Source organism: Phasianus colchicus, chromosome 5 (assembly GCF_987193195.1).
Source record: "Phasianus colchicus chromosome 5, bPhaCol1.hap1.1, whole genome shotgun sequence".
NCBI classification, from domain to species: Eukaryota; Metazoa; Chordata; class Aves; order Galliformes; family Phasianidae; genus Phasianus; species Phasianus colchicus.
In genome coordinates, this window is record NC_143440.1 from 19,651,672 (window position 1) to 19,660,960 (window position 9,289).

Here is a 9,289-nt window from a genome sequence, read left to right on the forward strand (position 1 = left end):
ACTACATATTCTCTAATGCTTGGATTATTCTCTCTCCCATCCTTGCTGGTATGCCATGTGTGGCTTAGGGAGTCTGATAGAGTGATAGGACCACGGAAATACATCTTCCAAAATGAGGAACCTTGTAAACGGAGGGGTGGGGTTTTGATAGGAAGTGTACAGGAAAACATCAATGGGAGAAGAGAGGAGGAGCGATGACTGGCGCTTCACCACTCTGATGTTGTCACATAATTTCTATAAACTGCATTCCATGTTGTTGGTGTTGGTTCCATAAGATGTGTGGGTGAAATGAGGGTTGTACCCAGGCAGAACTGTATTTTCTGATCTGTACAGAAAAGTTTTCAATGGAGCACGTACGTGCATGGAAACATATGGACACTAGTCAGAGCACTTTCTTTGCAGAATGTGCATTCTACTGTGTCTAGTGCAGTCACATTCTGGCTGATTAAAATTGTGATGTAACTTAAGAGAGCCTAGGATGCTCTCTTAATGCAAAGGTTTGGTCTCTTTCCTTTCTGTGGTGCTTGCCTCCTCTATGGTATTAGCTGCCTTACTCTTGCAGCTGACAATCTTGAGGGAAGGGCATACCATACTCATATATTAAATCACACAAGTTCTTTAACTTGTGCTACAGAAATTCACATATGCTCCTTTCATTTTCTTAAATTTGATATGTCACTTCTCACGACTGCTTACAGAGTAAGAGGCTGTTTACCTCTAAGATTCTGTAACAGTTTCAGAAAATCTTTTTACTCTACACCACTTTATAATAGCACAGGAACATCTTTTCCAACAAAGAGACCACTGACATCAGCCAATTTGTTATTACCACTCAGGTTGAAATACATACTGTATGTAGACAATAGGTAGATAATTGCCAACTCCCTTTTTTTCCACCTGCGTCACTGGGAGGATGTACCTGTGACACATCATCTATAATAGAAGTCTGACAGTGCTGTATAATGTCCTATATGCATAGCACATCTCAGTTAACTGGCCTGAAAAAAACCACACAGGAGAATAGTCTCTATGATTCAGTAAGAGTGGGGCTGGTGCCAGGGTTCTGTATTATGGAACCCATAAGAAGTCGTCAAAAGAATGAACAAGAGATGTATCAGATGCTGGCAAAATGATGAAACTGAATGATGACTGTTGGGTGGATGTCCTAGAATAAGTCATTAGAACTGGATTACAACAGAAACCTCCTTGTTCAAATGCTTAAAAATATAGGATTCTCCTATCCATAGGAAGATGCTTGTAGGTTAGCTTTTAAGTGTATAATAGTGCTTTTATAAATAGAACATATTGGTTACAATCCCTATAGGGTAAGCAGAAAAAAAGTTTAAAAATCAGTACAGAAGAGGATGGTGAAAAGCCTCTAGAATCTGCCATGCAGCCAGAAAATTACAGTTCTTCAGCCTTCTGTACCTTGAAGCCTACTTCATTATTTTCAGTAAACAATAACAAACAGAAGAAATGCTAGCACATAAAAACAAACAACATCCAGTAGTAATATCAAAAAAGAAAATAAAACTAATCTCCTCAGCCAGAGGATAAGATGACTACTGAAAAACAGCATTTTCACTGTTAGTGAATGAATTGAAAGTAGTTGGTAGTCAAAGCCTGGTTGAATTTGCACAGTTGCTATTTTGTAGTCTTCTTTCAGCTATGAAGTTTAATCAAATGCTTCTAGATTTTAACTCTTTAAATAAAAGAAAACGATATTTTCAGTGAAAAAATGTGTATGCCATTATGCTGTTAAAGCACAGATTAAAAATTGCCCTTAGCCCAAATATAAATGGATAGGAATGCTGATAGACCACTGAAGATCTTTTAGACAGTTTTAGGATGTCTGAAAATGATTGTTTGTTATTCATGTTACATTAGGTGAGAAGGAAACATCAAGGGGGGAAAAAAAGTACTAGTAGCTACAGAAATGGTGAAATTCAGCAGTAGTAGCTTGTGCTAGTGAGTGATAGAACAGCAAAGAGGCTCTTGTACTATATAGCACAGGAGAATTAAAGCGAACTGTAGGCTGACAAAGACAGGATGAAAAGTTATGTACCTCTATTCTAATTCTATCATTGCATCTAAAAAAAATTAGGTAATAAAAAGATATTCCTGATGTGGTGTCTCTCTGATAACAGGCTAAACTTTGCAACAGTGTGCCTGTGCCCATGGTGATATATCAGTTTCTTTGCAATTTATAATCTGAAACTTGGATAAGACTTATCAGCATGCTAGCCACCAGCTGGTATTTATCTTTTATGTTATCCACTCACAGTACTAAGATGTCCTTTCTGTTAAAACCATAAATAGGATAATTCACATTTTTTGTGTGTGCACTACATTACTGTAATTTATTTGCTGTATTGAATAGTTCATTTTTTTTAGGAGGGTTCATTTATTGTCAGTCCTTCATCTTCTTTGGAATTCTTTTGGTTTCCAGCTTGTGTCTAGACACCAGTACTTGGTGGATTCGTCCTGAAAGACAGGCTCTTCAGAAAATGCATGATCTGAGGGATGCTGTGGGTAAATAGAACTTAAATTGGATTTCCTCCAGCAGGCTGTACTCTGGCAAGACATGTCAGAACAGAAGAGGGGAGAATTTATCTCGTAAGTTTTCGATATAATGGAAGAAAGAGAGATGTGGTCATATAATTAATGATAACTATAAGACATGTGTATATATACATACATATATGTATATATGTGATAATCATACATATTATCATTACCACTGTAATACATATGAAGTATTGAATAGATGTTACACATGCATCCCCAGTGTTGCTTTTTTGAAATTTTTGAGCATTTGATTTGAAGATACAACATCCTTTTTGCTATAAGTAGGCACAAACTTATTTAGCTGAACTGAAGCTCTGATTTTTCTAACAAAACTTTCCTTTGACTGTGAAAACCAATGTAGGTAGTGCAATTTAAAATTTTATTTTGGCCTTTTCACACTGAAATCTTTCTCCAATTTTTGTTTTGACTGAACAAACAATGGTTTGTAACAACAGTTAATGTGCATTTCATTTTTCTCTCTACGTGGTAATTTTCCTGGTAATGTAAACGGTTTGTAAACCTCATCAAAATATCCTCTAAATGTGTTTCCATGGTGCATTGAGAGAATTAGTAGCTAGAAACATATCAATATAATCCAACTGGTATCTTAGATTCAACTACTGGGGGGAACAGGAAACACAATCTCTCTCTAATTATTTATTATAATTACAAGGTACTTTCCACTGCTTCTTGAATGTCATGAAACAATCAAATTCTGTGCTTATATGTCAAAGTAATTATTTTACCTTCCAATAACCTAATTTTATGAAATAGGACCATACTTTTAAAACATAACTCTCCATATAATTCAAAACCTGAAAACTCTTTTGGATGTTTAAACTTGATCCCAACGCTTAAATGAATGTTGTAAAGACTGCTATAGTTACTGAAGCATTTTCCTTTTTTTTTTTTAGTTTATTAGTTGCTTCTCTAATTCATTGAGGCAATGAATTTTCCTTATAGAGAACTACAGAAAAACCATGAATAACTCAGGTGAGTCATATGGAAGAGAGCTAAAATCAAAGGAAAACAAACAACTACCTCTGTTCATTTTGCATGCATTTATCTGTAACCTAAACAGTCAAAGGCTTTTATCCTACTTTTATTAAGCCTTTTATTCTACTTCAGCAGATATCAGAAGTAGCCCCTAGCAATTGTTTGAATCTTAAGCAACAACAAAAAAGGCTATCTTTTGTAACTCATAATGATACGTAACTAGTCAATATGAAAAGCTGCTTTTATGAGAATGACTCAAATGCTGCCGTTACACAAGACAGCTGGAGCAAAGGGTATCGGCAAGCTGCTGGTCATATGGCAGACACTGTGATGAACCAATTATTCCCGGCTAGAAGAGCTATTTTATTTTTATCTTATATGCTACTAACACTGCTGTGTTTTGCTCTGTCTTGCTGCTTTGAATCTCATAAGAACCCTGTAATTTTTTTGTTCTATTTTATTGTCAAAATTAAGATATGTAAGCAGATGGTACGCAGACTCTTTCCCAGTATTCCATCCTTAGTTTCCTCCTATTCTTATGCAAAATATACTGAGAATGACAGCTACTTAAGATGGGAGGGAAAAAGACTAAAAAAATCACACTAAAATAAAAACAGATTTTCAAAGGAACTGAGGACTTAGAACTCCTATCAGTTCAAAGAACACTAATTAGTGTGTTAGTACCCTAGGATTAATTATTCCCTTGGTTCTTATTTGCAACCATCTCAAAGGGGCAAACCTCACAATCTTACATCTATTGCTGTTAGCTCTTTTAAATAGGGCAACTAAAAAGACAGTCACAATTCTTTCCCCACAATAAAGCAGATTTTAAAAGTGCATCTCTTCCACAATTCATTGAAACTAACTTCAAGAATGAGTTATGCTCAGCAGCTACTGATGAGCTACTTTAAAGGCGATGACAATGAATCAGGGTGACCAGCTAGCTTCCATGAAATATCTTAAAATGTATTTTTCTCTTTCAACTTTTTGTCCTAAAAATACGAATACAAGTGTATTATATGAATGTTAGAATTATCTGTAATGGAATCATGACAGATACTATCTGCTCTATAAGTCTGCAGCAATTACCTCCAGGTGATTCCATGATAAATGGAACCATCAAGTCAGCACACCAGATTATTACTTACATAAAATGTTTGCATGATACTCTAGCAAACAAAGCACGTATCCCTATTGTGCTTGTCATGTGCATCTCTGCTCACAGAGACTCACAACTTTCACAGCTTGCTTAAAGCCTGGATTCATTTCCTTTTTGCTTTATTTAGACACCTAAATGTTACTTACATTTCTAACGTAGATCCCAGAGGTGTAATAGTTTTGACTTGGTGATTAGATCATACATAATTTCTAGCTACTTCCCTGTTGGTTTTAAAGACAGTCATATTTTCTCATTCATACCTTAAATTCTATGCATCTTCCTCTCAGTCTACTCGTTTTCCAGTGTTGAAGCTGTTACAGCAAGTCTCAATCGTTTGCTGGCATTCCACTGGCTGGTTTATTATCCTTTTTTTTCCCCCATAAACTTCATGTGATCACAATGCTGTTTCTTCCAGTCATAATTATGACTATTCACAGGAAAAAAAATCAGAAATTGCTGTCAAGGGTCATGTGATCAAATGATAAACTTTAACATTGTTTCAGTACCAAAATTTACTGAAGACTTATATATTAGACATAATAACTGTGCCTACACTCATCATTAGTGGTGTTATTCACCTCACAATGTAAACATCAGTCACTCAGAATACCATTAATAGGGGGTTTTTCTTTCAAAATCAAATGCTCAAATAATAAGTAATGTTGATTTTTATTAGGTATACATGCGACTTCTTTCATTTGGTTCACATAATGTAAATGTGTCACTCTTTATTTACATATATACATATGTATACAAAACTGTATAGTTTTATAAAATAACACACACAACTTAAACTATATCAGGTGTGCTTTCCCACTTGCAGCGTGCAAATATTACACTGATATTTTTCAGCACATCAAACTATTATTTCTGTAGCTTGTATATTATAGAATGCAACATATAATGGTATGAAAACTGTACATCAAGTAGAAGTACAAGTTGGTACAAGTAGAAGCTTCAGTATGACTCTTTGGTATATTAATGAATCGTACAAATAATTCCTGTATATAAATATATACATAGAGCGAGAGCTGTAGTGATGAATTTAGCTGCAGACGTATATCAAAATTTACCATAGTCATTTACCTAATTTTCACTGGCAGAAAAAGACCATTGGACCATTTAATACAGTATAACAACCAAATAAGGCCAAAGATTCAGTGTCAATTTTTATTTCCTACATGTTATTTGCTTAATTTTACACATAACAATGTAAAAATATGATTTGCTAGTTGATCTTTGCAGTCATTTTACAGGCACTTTTAATGCCCTTTGGATTATCATCCGTCCTCAAATTAGGATGAATAATGTTGAACTAACCAGCAGAAGTATATAAAGAAAATTGAAAATAAATTCCTTGTTGCTAAATCAGCCTCTCTTAGCCCCTCTCTCTATTCTTTTATTTCTCTCTTCAGTATCTTAGTTTAACTTCACAAAATTTTGTAGAGCAACATTAACCTTAGAGTTTGAAAACCTAAAGAGTAATGGGTAGCATTGACAAAAGGCACGGTGTGTGTTAGCTGCATGATAGCAACAGTACATCTTACGTGCCAACTGCTCGTACTGTGATGGAGAACTTAATGACAATATTTTATCTCCTGAAGCCAAGATTTGGATAGTACCACTTACATGGTCTGTAAGTGTTGCTGTTTTGTAAAAATTAAATGATATACTACTAGCTCACCTAGAACTTATTTTTTGACAATTTCTAATTACAATCATCTAGAGAGTATGATATGATTATGAATTCAGAAGAACTCCCAAGTTAAATAACACACATGATGAATTTGATTAAGTAATGGTATACACATTTTTCACAGCAGTACTCAGAGTATCTCAGAGAGATAAAGGTAGGTAGCTAAAGCTTTTAAAATATTATAACAATTTTCTGTCTTAAATAACTATGCTTATATAACAACATTTCAATTTTAGTATCTTAATCAGAACTATTCAGTTTTACAAGGACTTTGGGTAAACATATACAATTGTTTGAGTTTCTCAAAACTTCCATAAGTCACACTTGATTTATATTATTCCTGGTACAAAAAATCCTCTTCTTGCTGCAGAATTAGACCATATCTCTTACATCAAGCATCTATATTAATACCTGCAAACAACCAGCAAACCAATTAAGCAGTTGACTAAGCCATTCTGGATGGGTGACCTATTTAAAAGATTAAGAGCTTCTGATTTTAACAATAGTAAAAATCATTACTGTGTTTAGCTTAAGACTTAAAAGTCTTTACGTATGAAGAATGAAATATCAATGGGCAAAAGCAAGTTTCAAAATACGTGTTTCATTGTTATTAGCTAAATGCTTCATAGTCCTGCTAACAATAGAGAGAACAAATGCAGGCAAATATTCGTAAGCTTACTCTTTGGTGTTTAACTAAAATAAAACACATTAATACAATGAAACTGTATTTATATGATTTACATGATGTGTAATAATTTTATTTGACGTGAAATAATTTTATTAATACTAAATAAAATTTTAATAAAATAATAATTTTAAGTTTCTAAGAATAAAAATAGAAAACTGAGATATCCAACTAAATATGTGTTTGAGAGCCTCACTGTGTGAAAAGGGCTGAATTTCTTATTCTACAACTGACTTCATTTTAGTTATACTGTAGCTCTCTTTTCAGCACAAAATATGAAACAAGTTCCTAACAGTGATGATCAGAAGTACTGCTTGCCCAAATTAAGAAATTGCAAAACACAAAGATGTGTGAGGTAAGTTCAGGTGGAAAACAAAACTAAGCCTCATCTCTAGATGGTGGTTTGGATTCCCTAGAAGATGTTAAGTTTGAATATCATTAGTAGATGGGCGAAGAAATTAAGTATGTGATTAGTGTACTGGATTATAATTCATTTTGTTAAAAATGAGCGTTAAAAAAGAAATCATCTCCTGCTCTTCTCTCAGTCTCTACAATAAAAGTCCAAATGGCCACTGTGCTCCGTGCTGAAGCTAAATGCTTTGCCCATGTAGCAGAGGTACTCTGAGTATACCTACTCAGAAGATATATGGCATGTGGGCACATTTGTGTATCTGATTAAAATTCAAGTAGGAGGTAGGTGCCAAGTCAGTCATTCAAGGTGGATGATATTTGTGAAATGAAAACTTTAGGAATTTACATAACTTAATTAGGAAATCAACTGATACTATTGACCTTTTATTCTTCCAACTCCAACCTTCTATGATCCTGTGAAACTAACTCTAGATCGTTCTCTTCAGTTTAAAGGACTGCACTACATATTGCTTATGTACTATATTACTGCATGTGTGAAGCTGATCTCGTAGTTCATGCTTAAACTCACTTTATAGAAAAAAAAAATACAAATGTTAAACTATTAGGAGTTTTAATCTCAGAAAATCTCAATTGAGGATGAAGTGTGGTTTGCATTATGTCTCAAAGGCACACAACAACAGAGAACCAGTCTCCCCAGGTAAATAGAGGTGATTAATTTGGAATTGTTTGAAGTTTATTTACATAATACATATATAACAGGAGGTTTTCCCAGGCAAATGAAATGCCTCAGGAATCGTATATCATAATAGAAGGGGGAGGAAATAAATTAACATATCCACAGCAAGATACTTGTGGAATTTAAACCAGTATTCACCACTTTCCTTACTTTAGATACAGATCGTTTTTCCATAATGTGAGATAAAAATACTTGCTTTATGTTTATCTTACTCCTGGATATAACCTTTCTTATCAAATGCATTTACTTAGTTTTAATAAAACTAAAAACCAAAAATTTATGAAAATATGTGCCATTGATGTTACTACCTGCTTTCTCTTGTATTTTAGCGTATTTTATTAGCCAATAATTAATCTCCTGTTCTTTTTGTACACATACAAGTATGTATATATACATGTTTTTCTCGAGCATTACAACTATAACAAGAAGGTTTTATTGGAGAGAAGAGAATTTTTTTAAAGTTACTCTTATTTTGAAGCAGGTTTGTATCAAACAAGCTTATATACACACGTTTGTTGACAAGGAATGTTAAACTTTAAAGGAAAAGCAAACAAAAGCTTTTAATGAAATCCACGTTTCCCTCATTTTGCTGGTTAAACAAAATCATATTTAAGTTGCTCGATTCTAACAAATGCCTAGATGCACTCCTAATATTAAGTCTCCCTGAGAAGACTTTTTTTTGTTAACATGAAAAAGTCATCTTAAAAACATAAAAGCTGTTGAGGAGAATATTACTTAAGTCTGAGTGAGTACCTGAAATGATCACAGTATGTTCTCAGAAATGGCTGATGGTGAGGCCTACAGTTGTAGTTGCAGAATGGGACCTAAAATCTTGAAAATAAAGTTTACTGTGGATTAAGACCTTGTTCTGAAGCTTAGGGTTGTTTTTTTTGTTTGTTTGTTTTGGCAGATATTATATGGATTTTCTGCTTCGTATGAAGAGTTCTTAAATCTTTGTGGATTTTCTTCTGCTTATTTTTAGCAGATATGTTCTGAATGCAGCAGAATTCTTACTCGTGCAGTTGATCAGTACTTGCAAAGAAGATGCAGTAGTCTGATGTATATTTAGAACAAGAA